Consider the following 15,047-nt stretch of genomic DNA (forward strand, 5'->3'; position numbering starts at 1 on the left):
CAACAATCTCCCTCAAATCACTTATCATTTCTATGATCTGGTTCTGTATTATTTCTGATTGTAAAAGAGTGGCCTATGATGTTACCAACATTATCAAAATCAATATTTGCTATATTGGCGGCAGGCTCAAATCCACATGTAGCACTGCCCCTGTTAACCCTTGCATATGTTTGGCTTAATTAGAAAAGCAGAATCTGCTTAGGTGCCCTATCCTATTGCATTGAAAACATTGCATAGATCTCACAAGACTCTCAGACATACTAAAATGTGTCCTACCTCATTGTCCACAAATGTTCCATAATTGTGGTTGTGACACCCTATGCTCCTCATTGCTCATATTCCTTGGAGCAGGGCTCCAGTTTTGTCCACAGGGCACATCATTGTCACTCATGTCCCTGATATCAACATGTGTTGATGCACAAACAATTCTGTGATGTTGATGGAATGTTTGTGTCCCGTTCTTCACTGGTTGTTGGTCATCAGTACACTCAGTCCGAGTTTTAATGTACTGTTTTCTGTACATAGAGTCATCCTGATGCTCATATGAAAAGTTCCCTCCTGTTTGAGTATTTTCTGCACTGGTCAATAATGTGAGGTTGAGAATTCCTAATGATGGCATCCATGAGAAAGTTGTCGTCCAGTCTATCAAGACATTTTGCTTCATACTGCAATTCTTGAAGAAAGTCCTCAAAATCCTCAGACTGTTTCTGTTTCCTATTATAAAGCTTGTCTAGTCTTTCATATCTTTTTGCTGAACCTATTTTGTACCTTGCAAGGAAAGCTGTCTTCACCTCATTCCAGGAATTGTCTCTAAAGTCTTGAGCTTCATACTACTGCTTGACTGGAATGTCTAAATAACAGGATTAAATATCTTTTCGGTGCCTTCCATTCTGGCAGAAATGGTTGAGGGTATTTGATTATATGTATATGATTTGATTGGGTCTGTCCAAGTTGACCAATGACTTAAAGAGGTAATCAAAGTGGTTAGTGAGAAGGGCTTCATGGTAAACCTAATTACTATGGAAATTGGGGAATGACCATTATGACTCATTTCTCATGATCATGATGATGTCAAATGTGATTTTGGAGGGAGGAGCTAAATTTATCATCGATAGTATTTTGTTAGTTGTCCGAGAGTGGTGCGGGGAGTCGGGAGCATGCAGCTGAACAGAAAGGTTCACTGTGGTTTGGGGATCCCGAGTCAGAAAAGAAGTAGAGTTAAACGTTCATCAGAAAAACCATCAGGCCTTTCAAAGCATCATCTAGGTATGTGTTGTACTTATGTAATTCAGGCAACAACAAGAACTTATCTGAGGACCATGTGCGTATATTTATGATAAAAGTCTATCATAAATAATAAGGACTGGAGCAAACCATCTGACTGAGAGAGCTACATCATCCCTATAACCAAAGAGTAGTTGATAAGAACAAGTGACCAAAGGTAGAAGGGTAAACTACCCGGAACCTAAGGTTACATATTTAAGTCTAACATAATATAATATGACATATCCAATAAAGCCTATAATGATAAACTGTAGCGAAAGAATGATGATTTTAAGCCACATTATGTAATATTAACCGCTAATGTTCAATTTATCGTATTTTGCTATAATTTTGCTATATTTGCTATAATTTTGCTATATTTGCTATAAAATTGTTATATTTGCTATAACTTTGCCACATTTTGCTATAATTTTGCTACATTTGCTATAACTTTGCCACATTTTGCTATAATTTTGCTACATTTGCTATAATTTTGCCATATTTATGCTATAATTTTGCCAAGTAGTTGCTATATTTACCATATTTTTGCTATAATTTTGTTAAGCAATTGCATAAGCAGCTGGTTGATCGGTTTTTAATACGAGTTTACAGTGATTCGTTGCTGCTAACAGATTTCTGGCTTTTTCTCGTTCAAGCTTGGTATAAATAACATCATTTTCGCGTAAACATTCCTCGAATGAATCTCGGTCTTTGCAATGAAACAGGGCTACCCATTTGGTCTTCTCTCTGCGATCTTTCAGGACAGAGCTGTATTTTTGAGTAAGTACCCAAACGCTATGCTGAGTATGCCGACCGAAGAATGCTTCGGTCTTGTAAACGATTGTCCGGATCGACTCAGTGTACACCATCATCATTCATTACCCAATCTCTCGATAGGTAGGTTTTATTAACGTTTATAGTCGGGCACAGAATAATAATATGATCGAAAACGTCCCGATAATGACTTTGAAAAATTTCTAGAATAAAAGCTGTTTTTCCACAACCCGTTTGGCCACAGATGATAGCACAGTGCGGTTCTTTAGGTAAAAGATTATCAATAGATTGCTTGCATGAATCGTCCATTCTGTATATTAAGTTGCTCATCCATAATCACTTACAAATATATGTTTAATTTACCAGCTGATTCCTGGAGCTTCGTTATATGTATATTGATACCCTCGCTGGCATTTTCTATTCTCCTCCCACTGACGTGTAGTTGGTCATCGTCCGTTGTTCACATGTCGAGCCATAGCGCGTACTTCGTGGTGAGGTATTTACCCATCGATACACCACCGAGAGACAGATCTTTCACGACCGCGTTAACTTCTGGGCCTCGTTTTATAGAAGAGAGTTTTTTAATCTCATCCCACTCTTGATATGCTAGCATTCCTTGACTATATAGTTGTTTAGGAACGCCCTCGATAGTCAATTCTACCTTTGTAATCTTGGGATTGTAGAACTTCTTGGTATTTCTTTTAAATGCATCGGAGGTGTCCTCGAACAACATTAAAATACCCTTCAACGACCTCGTGGGGACGTTTAGATTGATATTCCACGTCGTATCTTTTTTGTTCGTGGTGATCTTTCGATGTCTAAGCACGCGATCGTACAAAATGGCTTAACTTCCGGTATACTGGTTACGAATTTGTCTGGCTAATTCGGGATCTGTTATCATATCATACTCCAGCGAGATATTGTCAATGGAATAGCTAGCATCTTCAGCAGCACTGATTACTCTGCCGTAGTAATTAAAAGTGAGTTCGTATTCTAACCTATCGCCTAGGGATGCTTGATAAAAAGGCATGTGGGAATCTAGTAATTCAAAGTCTAGGGGAATATAGAATCGGTTACCTAATGCGTCGGCAACGGCCTGATCTTTTACGACGGTACAATCACCACTAGAAGCATCTACACGCAGTCTAAATGTGTTCCGATTACAAATTCCTTGGTACTGTAAGTTTTCCCGCTCTTTATCCGTTCTCCAGAGATCCATGTAACAATAGTATACATCGCTATCGTTGATACTCAAAACCTCATTACCGCTAATTTTAATCGCGATTTTCTCAACGATAACACGACCTATGTTCTGAACGGGCTCCCTGTTCACGTCGGTCAAAATAATCGTATATGCTAGTCGGACAGTTCCCGGAACTAACACACCGAGTGCGCCGAGATTAGGAAAGCAAACCAGAAGGGTTTGATTCTGATCAATGGTACTCGGGTTATTAGTTATAGTTTGACCCCTAATGGATCTCTAAGTCTACGTTGCGGGTTTAACTTGCGTCCGTATTGCGAATACATTGTTATATTGAAATTATATAACCATATGTTTAATATAAAAATGGATGAGTTTAATCTAGATAACATAACTGATACTAGTACAATCAAAGAGGGTACTGATGAAACCAGCTTTGGTGGCATGAATCTTAACGATGAACTTTTACTATCAACCGTTAATGATTATTAGATACCTTTAAAGATGTTAGTCCTGTTGGTCGTGACTATTCAAAGTTTGAATTTGATAGTAAAGGAATATATTGTAGCAAACCTGATATTGATCTTATGAATTCTCGTACTCGTAAGCCCCTAGCCTTGCCTACGATAGCCGCTAAACATGGCACCAGCACTGTTCGTGATGAATTAGGTTTTGTGGACTACTCACGAGAAAAACTTTCCGCGAAGACTACTAAGGTTCTTCGGACTGTGCGTGATGAACTAAGTAACATAGATAATTTGGAAGAAAGCTCGAAGGTGGCCTCGCACGGACTCAGAGAAATCTTGGATACCTACTACGATAATTCCACGGTCAGTGTATCACCATATTCAGAGTTCAGTATTAGGGAATTACGAGGTCTTGACGAGGCAATGCGAACAATGCGGGGAGAACTCATCAATAATATAGCCAAGCTATTGGAAAACGACAAGCATATAGCTTATGAGAAAACAAAACTTGAACAGGCGGGTGATGAGTTCAGTAAACGTTGTGTAGCAGAAAAATTGCGTAACTTAGAAGACGAAAGATCGGCCCGCCTCGAGGCTGCTTCCAGTAATAGAAAGGCACTGTGTTCACAAATCAGTCGAATTCGAGAAACTATTGATCAAGTCCTCAACGATGACACTACACTGGCCGATAAAATTAAAACATTGTTCAGAGAACAGGGGATAAATATTGCCAGTATTTTAACCGCATTGGGATTTATTATAATGACTTTGACTCTCGCGTTAACCGGTGGTGGTACAGGAGGTGGTGCACCGCCTAGGTCGGATGGTATAAAAGAGTGGATAAAAAAGCATTTAAAAGCATTAGGTTCAGCACTGGGAAAGCTCGCTGGGAAAGCCACGCCTGCACTTCCCGGTATAATAGGGAGTATAGTTTCCTGGCTCTTGAATTTATTAGCTAAGACCACCACTTGGCTTAGTCAAAACTTGTGGGCACTGATCGTAGCAATTGCAGGGCTGTTGTACGTATTAGCTAAAGACTATTTAACCAAATCATGAGTAAACCAGCCGTGACTCCACCCACTACAAGCGCTGTTTTTTCATCGATATGTTGTTGATTTTTAGCTACAATATGAGGTGGTACTTGTGAGTAGATAACTGTAGCTTGACTATTCCCGTTTCACCTGTGTTTGTTTGCGTTATTGATTCAGTGTTAATATCTGAATATATACCTGGTTTTTGTTGATCGGTAGCAATAACAATTTTATTATTATAGCCTATCACTTGACCGATCTTAAGTTCAATATTACTCAGATAAATGTATAGTCCCGGCGCATAAACGTAGTCCACTTTGGATTGAGCGTACTGTAATACATCTTGATAACGTTTTATAGAAAATGGTATGTCAACTGGTGAATTAATAGTATCCTCAACATTTGCGACAAACTGTTTTCGTGCATCGAGCGCCGTCCCAGAACCAATAATGGACATTCGTGTTTGCGATTGTGCACCGAGAATTGCCCATACATAAGTTCTTATTGATTCATTAAATCTTACAAATCCTGGATTAGTAAAACTATTTTCTGTTTTATCATTAAGAATTCATTCAAAGCATCTGTTGTATCATTTGGATACACAAACTTTGTACAATATAAGGCAAGCCATTCTTAAAACTCATAATATCTTCCCTCCAATCATTATTAAAAAGTTGCCAGTTGTGATACCAGTTATGAGTTTTTAAGAAAATAGTATGTAATCTTACATAAAGTTTGCTTCTATGCGACCACCTAAGTGGATCTACTGTTTATTTTTACCATTTCTTCAGCTAAAATATCACTTTCTCCTTTAACAGTTTTTTGTCTGTCCACTGTATGGAACACCTAGACCATGGCTAGCTCCTTTAATACGTAGAAACATTAAATTCATTACAAATACGTTCGAAGGCCCTCTTGTGGAATTCCATGCTCGATCCTGCGGTAATGGGGCACTAATTTCTTTAAGTATACATCTAATCTGATAGTACACGCGAAATGATAAAAAAGACTTATTCAGTTCAAATCCTGGGGCATAAAGAGATACACCACATCCCGTTATTGCACACCATATGGCAAAGTTTAACTGATTCTGCCAAAATTGCATTGGATTGTGAAACCAATCGTGCACCATTTTATCGCTAGTTGCCAGGAACCTGTATTTTTAAAAAATTTAACGAAAAAATCAAAACCAGAGGCAGTTACTATAATCAATTGATTAGTAATGTATCTCGATTTCATATTTAAGTTATGATATAGTATCATTGTATATTTAATATGTATGTTACACTCCCGGGAATAACAAATGGTCAGTCTATTCAACTGCTTCATACTATCGATAACTCGGATGGTCAACTTGAAGTCACTCTATGAGATGTAACGTATTACCCATGGTGGACCAATATAAATGATGTGAGAAATAATAATAAGATACATATATTAGATGGCAATGTTATTGAAAAATACATTATTATACCTGATGGGTATTACAGCGTATGATGAAATTTTTAATCCTAATGGATTTAGTCTCACACAAAATGAGTCGAATGGAATACTGATTTTGAACGCTGGAGAAAAGGATGTAAAGCTTTACAGGAACTTAGCAATTACTCTTGGATTTGCAGATGGAGATGTAACATTAATCAAGGGAACATTTGATGGAGATACATTACCCGATTTAGTTCCCTATAAAGAGTTGTGCATCCATCTTGTTCAAATAAGTACAACGGATAATATTCAACTAGAAAGTCCTTCAACTCTGCTTAGATCTATTACAGACAAAGATGAAAAATATAATAGCGGTAGTACAGACTCTTTCTCAACATTACAATATAAAAAATTAAAGCGTGGTATTATTTCAGACCTCAAAATTTCTGTATTAGATGTAAAACACCAACCTGTACATATAGGATACTTAAGTGTAACACTCCATATTATAAATAATGGTTGATTCATCAGGCCCTGGAACACTCAGACAATGTAATACAATTGCGCTTTCCGATCTCGGAGACACAGAAGGATTCGGTAGACCCGGTACCGATGGTAAGTTATACGCTTTACACTTACAAGATAATGTATACAAGCAGAAAGAAGTCACATTCACAGGTAATCTAGGAGATTTAAGTGATGTCGACGTCAGTAGACTCATTAAAAACACTTCATACAATATTATTCTCAACGATGATAAAAAAATGGACAATGGTCGAAGCAAACATCGAGTAACTACTGAATATCGTCATTACCCCACCGTATGTGATGATTGGTAAATCACATAATTTAACTAAGATAATAAATAGTGGCATCATACTCGGGGCTTATATCCCATCAAAACGAAAAAGTGTGATAGTCTCTCCCCTGCCAGAAAACCGAGGTCATATGTTATCTAGTCGTCCGGCAGTCCAAAATGTTAGATTAAATTTGGTTACTGAATTCAATGATATTAAAGTTCACTTGAGTGCAATACCTAATATTTCAACGCTTTTTATTGAAGCCTCTTTCGGAGATGCACCGGAAAATGCCTTCGAAATATTACCAGGTCTATCGATTAAATGGCTCAAGAAACACAAGCGTCAATGTTGCAGTATTATTCATATTGGAGCTTCACCCGTTGCAACCCTCAAAGGGGGTTCAAATTATAAAAAGTGACAGCATTTCTCTTACTAAGATATTCTTGCCGTATAATATTCATTTGATAAGGTTGATGTATACTCTCAAAACATTTAAGCAAGATCAATTAAAGACTATTATATGACCGTAATATACACTATGAGTTTATATCCAGCGCTCGATGAAGCATTTGGAAAGATGGATACTGTTGATGGATTTCGATTACATCAAATAAGCGACATAAAACATCGAATAGAGAAGGAGAGGGAGTTGAGACTTGGATTGTATAAAATTTATCGCAGAGCCGTGAATGCTCTCGACGGAGTTGACACCGCACTTGTAACAGCTCGCATGGGACTCGGTATAGCAGGTGTTGGTTTACTATAAACTATAATTGCCCCGCCTATCATAAATAAAAAGAGACTGCAGCAAACCATCTGACTTGTGATTTTGAGAGAGCTACACCATCCCTAGAACCAAGGAGTAGTTGATAAGTTCAAGTGACCAAAGGTAGAAGGGTAAAGTACCCGGAACCTAAGGTTACAGTACTCTTTCTCAATCTGGGCATACTTCAGTTCAGACCCAGTTAGTGTGCGAGATGCAAAGGCAACATAGTAATCAGCCCCATTTTCTAACAAGTAAGTTTTCATGTCCTTTGATGGCAACAACACGGAACCTGTAAATGTCTGTATTTTGTAAGTCCACTGAACTCGTCAAGGCATTCAATTTTTCCCCCCATATAGAAAACTAGAATACAGATAGATATTCTGTCCCTGACTGCCTCCTCTTTCTTGTCACCAAAATCACACTGTTCAGCTAGCTCATATAAGTTCCTAATAAAATACTCTGCAGATTTCCCCTGTTGGCATGTTCGTGAATGATATTCCGCTTTGGAATGAAATGTGCATCAAACTTTTTGACAAGATTATCTGGTCCCCATGTAAAAGATGTCAGAATTGTGTCTGCATACACTAATGACGAGATGTGTACATCCTTGAACTCCTTGTTCAGTTTCGTGGCGATACAAAATCGTGAAAACTGCTGTCACCAGTCAGGCCATTCTGCCGACTTTCTGCCGTGAAATTAAAGTTCTCTGGTGGGTGAAATTTTGCCATACTTATGACTTATACCCCACGCCAACATTGATACAGTATTCCAGAGAGGCAGGACAATCCAGAACATCCTCAGCGCCAATGGCAAGCCCCCTACATCAATGAAAGAAGACCCAGCTGGAGCCGTATATCACATACAATGTGACTGTGGCGACTCCTATGTAGGAGAAACATCCAGGCCCCCTACCCATTAGAATAAAAGAACACAAGACCTCAGTACAAAAAAATGACTCAAAATCAGCCATCTCCAACCACACCCAAACCCACCCCGATCACAACATCCAGTGGAACAACATCAAGATCCTTGCCAACATCCAATCAGACTACAAAATCAGGAAACTCCTAGAAGCCATCTACATCAAAAGGATCCAGCCAGCAATGAACAGAGACCAAGGCTATTACATCCCGCCTGCTTACCATCACCTAATTGCTAAATCCCTTTGTCCATCCAATTAATACAGTGGCTTCCATCATCTCCATCTGTCTGCTTGTTTACTCTGTGTTCATAAGTCATCCACTGGCTTCCAATTAGCTTAATCACCTCTCTGTGCCCATCAACTAGGTACTGTAACAACTTAGATGTCAATAAGTGTATATATACCTATGTTGTTTAGCCCTATCCCCTCAGTTGCAGTTTGTACTCCAAGCGAGCAACACCTCCCAAGCCAGCACAGAGCATTGCCTGATAGCCAGCCCAGGAGAACTCCAACATCGGTAATTATCACGTTATCCTTTCAGCCTTATTCACATACTCTTAAAATCACTCTCATCGTTTGTTTGTTTGTTGTTTAACGCCGAAACTCAGAAATATTCCAGCTATAATACAGCGGTCTGTAAAAAATCGAGTCTTGGCCAGACAATCAGTTGCAGTTTGTACCCCAAGCGAGCAACACTTCCCAAGCCAGCACAGAGCATTGCCTGATAGCCAGCCAAGGAAACTTCACCATCGGTAATTATCATCACGTTATCCTTTCATCTTTACTCACATACTCTTATCACTCTCACCAAATTAATCACAAAACCCCTAAATCCTTAAAAAAACAACAACAACACTCAAACACACCCTTTAGTCTCAAACCAACACCTTACCCTCCCCCATCTCCTTAACACAGCACGCTCTCATTTCTATTCACTACCCACGCCCACCACTCAAACGCACCCTTTGACCCAACTCCTAAAAACAAAAAACACCTAATCCCCCCTTCTCCTAAACACAACGCACGCTTTTTCCTACTCACCACACACGCCCACCACTCACCTATCACTCCACTCATTCGACTAAATATTTCCTAATCCCAGCTTTCCACTTGTCTCACCAACCCCAGCCTTCCAGCAAAAAAATAAATCTCTAGTAAGGTTCAGGCACCACACATCTCAACTCACCCAAACCAAACACCCCAAAACATGACAGACACATGCATCATCTCACACGCAGACACCCCAGATCCTGACTTACCCACACCCGCGGAAGCGCACAACACCTCCGGGAGGACAGTCGAAAACATTGTTCCGGACGAGTATGGCTCAGACATGGAACATACCACCCCCACCAAACCAGCCAACTCGCCTCCACAATACACAAACCCCAAAAAAAGTAAGCTCGACTCATCCACTCCACCACCTTCTCCCACACCCACCCCGGCTTCCTTCATCACCACCTTCGCACTATACTTCTTCGCCGCAGGCTCAGCATCAATCCTAACTAAACAACTCTCAGCAGACAGGATAGGTTTATGGTTTAAACGCGAAAAAATCCATTACAGCAACATCAAAAAAGCAAATAAAGGTTACCAAATAATATTCCCAAATCAAGATTCATTCAATGCAGCTAAAAAAATAGTACAAATTTTTCACGTAACCGTAACAAAACAAATTCCAAATTGGCAGCAATTCACCCGAGGGGTAATAAGAGTAAACCCTAGAGAAACAGCCGAAGACCTAGAACTCTACACCCAAGAAGCAAACACAAATCAATACCCTCAACCCCAAATAACAAGCACCCGCAGGATAACAACAAACAGAAACGGCAAAACGGTCCCTACATCAATCGTTATTGTAAACTTCAAAAAAACTGCTAAATTCCCTGAAGCCCCTAATCACATCTCTTTCGGTGCCCACACTAAACTAGAAGTTAAACCATACATCAAACAGGTCAAACAATGTTCTAACTGCATTAGATATAACCACACGGCCACCCAATGTACATTAAAAAAAACTAAATGTAAAAAATGCGCCCAAACCGATTGCCCAGGTACATGCGCTCCCTGGTGCATCCATTGCAAATGCATAAAACATACATCACTCTCAAACCAGTGTCCGCACAGACATGCCCTAACACAACAGGCCAACAAACACATAAACATAGATTCGGCCAAAATCCAAACAAGAAAATATGCACCACCTACATCCAAACCTCTCCTCCCCACACCACACTCAAACACCACACACAAACTCTCGGATTCAATCTGGGGCAACCACATAGAAACCGCACCCACCACTTCCACACATCACCTCACACAGCCACCTACCAACTCCCCCATAACATCAACACCCGCATGCAAAGCAAACAGCAAAACCACAGACACACAACGACCCTCAGCCAGACACTCTACAGCCCACAAGGCAACAACACTTCCCCACAAGCAACCACAACAAAAAAACTCAAACACTGAGGAAACCACAGCTACACCCAACACGCAAGCACAAACTCAACACCCCACACCACACCACAAACACCTCCACAGGCCTCCCCAATAAAAACCAACCTAACCGACGAAGACGAGTATTCTTCCACCGAGGAAATAAATGAAATCACTTTCTCAGCCCCTAAAACCAACAAAAACTTCAGGCGCAAAAATCCTCAATTAACCAGCACTAAAACTCTTAATAACATCACACTACTCCTAGCCTACATGCATAAGCAAAACTCACCAAATGCTAGTACTAAAGCTTTTCACTCAGTAGCACAAAAACTAAAACTCACAACTCTCTCCTTTGAGTTATTTCTCTCCCAACTTAGGGAAGCTACCAATTAAACAAAACCTAAAACTCAAAACAAACTAATAACCTCTCATCCCCCAAAATGGAAGGACTAAATATATTTCAGTGGAACGCCAACGGATTAGCCTCCCACGGCCAGGAATTAAAAGCTAAATTCAAATGAGACAAAGGTCCACACATAGTCTGTATACAGGAAACTAAATTCTCTACCAGATCTAAATTCACCCTACCAAACTATAACTCAATAAGAACTGACCAAGCCAAAACAAACCCAGGTAGAGCCGGAGACGGCCTAATCATATACGTCAGGGAAGATTTAAGCTACAAAGAACTAAAAATAAACACACCGAACCTAGAAGCAAACGGTATCCAAATAACAAATAACAACCAAAAAATTAATATCATAAATATATACCACTGGGTAGAAAAACAGGTCAAACCTGAGGATTTAAACACCCTCCTCCAAATAGGCAATAAATCTACAATCTTCCTAGGAGACTTTAATGCCCACCACCCTACCTGGGGTATAGAAGATAAAATAGATAAACACGGAAAACTCATCTCAGAATGGATAGAACAAAATGACCTAATACTACTAAATAACAACCAACCTACTAGATACGACAAAATACACCACAAAATGTCGGCTATCGACTTAACCATATGCACCCCAGATTTAGCCCAAAGTATTCAATGGGAAGTACACGGGGGTACCACTAGGTAGTGACCACTTCCCCATAAATATAACTATAGGAGACGTAAACATCCCATCACCAGCCCCAAACCAGGAACCTAAATTCCACTACAACAAAGCCGACTGGGACAAATTTCAGGACATTTGCAACCAGGCTAACCTAGCTGACCTAGAAAGTAACGACCCCGAAATCTACTGTAAAAACCTCACTGACTATATAATAAACGCAGCTAAAAACTCCATTCCTTTCAAAACAACCAGCATAGGCAAACCCTCGGTTCCTTGGTGGAACGAGGAGATAGAACAAACTAGGCGTAAACGCAAATCCGCATTCAATAAAGCCAAACGTGACTTCAAACACCTAAAGATAGCACATGAACTAAATCACAAAGTACAAAGCTTAGTTAAAACAGCTAAAACAAGAGACTGGAAAAAATTTTGCGAAGAAATTAACCATCATACAGACGCCAGAACAGTTTGGCGCAAAATCCACGCCATTAGGGGTATTAAACGTCATAAAAAAACTCCCAACGTAAACAATTCAACAAACCCCACTGAAAAAGCTAATAACCTAGCAAATCACTTCTCGGCCATCAGTAGCAATAGCAACTTCAACCAAAAATTCCAGGAACAACTAAAAGCAGAAACCAAATTTACCAAAGAGCCAAAAGATAATAACCTAGAAATTAATCTCCATTTCACAATGGAAGAACTACTCCACGTCCTACAAAATAGGAAAAAGGGCACAGCCCCAGGCTTAGACCTTACTTCATACCAGATAATTAAACAACTACCACCCAAACTACTCCAAACTCTTCTGAAACTCTATAACCTCATTTATCTAAACATTGCTAAACGGACAGGTCCCATCACCTTGGAAACAAGCCCTGGTCATACCAATCCCCAAACCCAATAAACCAGCTGACCAGGCTAATTCATACAGACCAATCTCCCTAACTTCTAACTTATGCAAAGTAATGGAATCAATGGCCAAAAACAGGTTACAACACTACTTAGTACAAAACAACATAATAAATCCAGACCAAAGCGGTTTCACTCCTGGACGCTCAACCTTAGATAACCTCGCCCGACTAGAGCAGGACATTAAAACAGGCCAACTTAACAAACAATATACTACAGGCATCTTTCTAGACTTCTCCAAAGCATTCGACATGGTTTGGCATAACGGGCTAATACAAAAACTACAAAAAATAGGACTTAAAGGTCAAATAATTAACTACATCCAAAGTTTCCTAACAAACCGCAAAATCACCGTGGGCATAGACCAAACGCTATCGGACCAATGTCCCCTAGAAAATGGCACTCCCCAGGGCAGCATCCTAAGCCCAACACTCTTCAATATTATGATTAACGATCTATTCGAGGGACTATCCCCCAAAGTAAACACATCAAAATTCGCGGATGATGGAGCCCTCTGGATCCGCACTAAAAGCATTAAAATGGCCCAAAACTTACTACAAAAATCTCTAAATAAAATACAAAAATGGGCTGACAAATGGGGCTTCTCCCTAAACTCAGAAAAAACCACAGGAATAGTATTTAAACACAAAAATATGCAACCCGCCACCCTAAACCTCCAACTAAACAACAAACCAATCAAATTCCAAAAACAAACCAAATTCTTAGGATTAATCTTCGATGAACATCTCACCTGGGATGCTCACATTAAAAACCTTGTAACCAGATGCAGCAAAGACCTAAACAAGTTAAGATGCCTAACCGGCTCCAACTGGGGGGCCTCTAAAAACACCCTCCTCTCACTCTATATGTCACTAATTAGGTCCAAACTAGACTATGGCAGTGCCATTTACGACACCTTAAACAACTCTCTCATTAAAAAACTAGACTCAATCCAGTATCAGGCCCTAAAACTAATCACACGAACTCAACATGGCACCTCTTCCACCTCACTCCAGGCCTTAACAGGAGAAATGCCACTTAAACTACGTAGGGAACAACTTACCCTAAACTTCTGGGCCGCGTCCCAATCAAACCCACTAATCGAAAACTTGATAAAACAAAATATTAGCCCTAGAAACCAAGCCCTAGCCCGGAAACATCCACTACTTACTCCAATTTCCCAAAGAATAACCAATTACCTAAACGAACACAAAATAAATAATCTTAAACAAAACAATAAATCATCCAATATCTTCACTCCAAAACTTAAAATACCAAAAATAGACACAACACTAGCCGATACACTAAATAAACAGACCGATCCTAACATCGCTAAAACCACCACACTAGCATACATACATGAAAATTGGCCAAATTGGTGTCACATATACACAGACGGATCCTCAGATCCGATCTCAAAACACACAGGTTTCGGAGTCCACATCGCACAACCAACCAAAGACACACAATCTTATCGACTCCCAAATAACCAATCCATATTCACGGCCGAACTAATGGGCATGGCCTCAGCACTACACAATCAGCAATCTAAAAAACACCAAAAAATCCTCATCCTAACCGACTCCCTCAGTGGACTACAAGCCCTCAAAAATAAAAACACTAAAAACCGCCCCAAACTAATAAATCAAATACTCACTAGCTCAAACAACTTAACTAAGGTAGGTAAACAAATAGAGTTCATTTGGATCCCCGCCCACGTAGGAATCTTTGGAAATGAAAAGGCAGATAAAGCAGCAAAATTATCCCTTAAACTCCCAGAAATAAGCTTAAACTTACCCAGCTCAAAATCAGAAATCAAAAGTGTCACTAAACAAAAAATTAACAAAAAATGGCAAAATATATACCAAAACTCAAATAGCCAAATCAGGAAAGTACTCAAAAAACCCTAAATAAACCCAAAATACTACACCCATCCAAAAAAATCGACAGAATAATTACCAAACTACAAACAGGCCACAC

General features: G+C 39.6%; 1 pseudogene; it reads right to left on the reverse strand.

Moving 5' to 3' along the window:
- Positions 1 to 277: 277 nt before the first annotated feature.
- Positions 278 to 7,990, reverse strand: LOC139441722 (uncharacterized; annotated as a pseudogene).
- Positions 7,991 to 15,047: the final 7,057 nt, after the last annotated feature.

This window comes from Haliotis cracherodii, unplaced genomic scaffold (genome assembly GCF_022045235.1).
Source record: "Haliotis cracherodii isolate W230 unplaced genomic scaffold, xgHalCrac1.p SCAF_43, whole genome shotgun sequence".
Classification (NCBI taxonomy): domain Eukaryota; kingdom Metazoa; phylum Mollusca; class Gastropoda; order Lepetellida; family Haliotidae; genus Haliotis; species Haliotis cracherodii.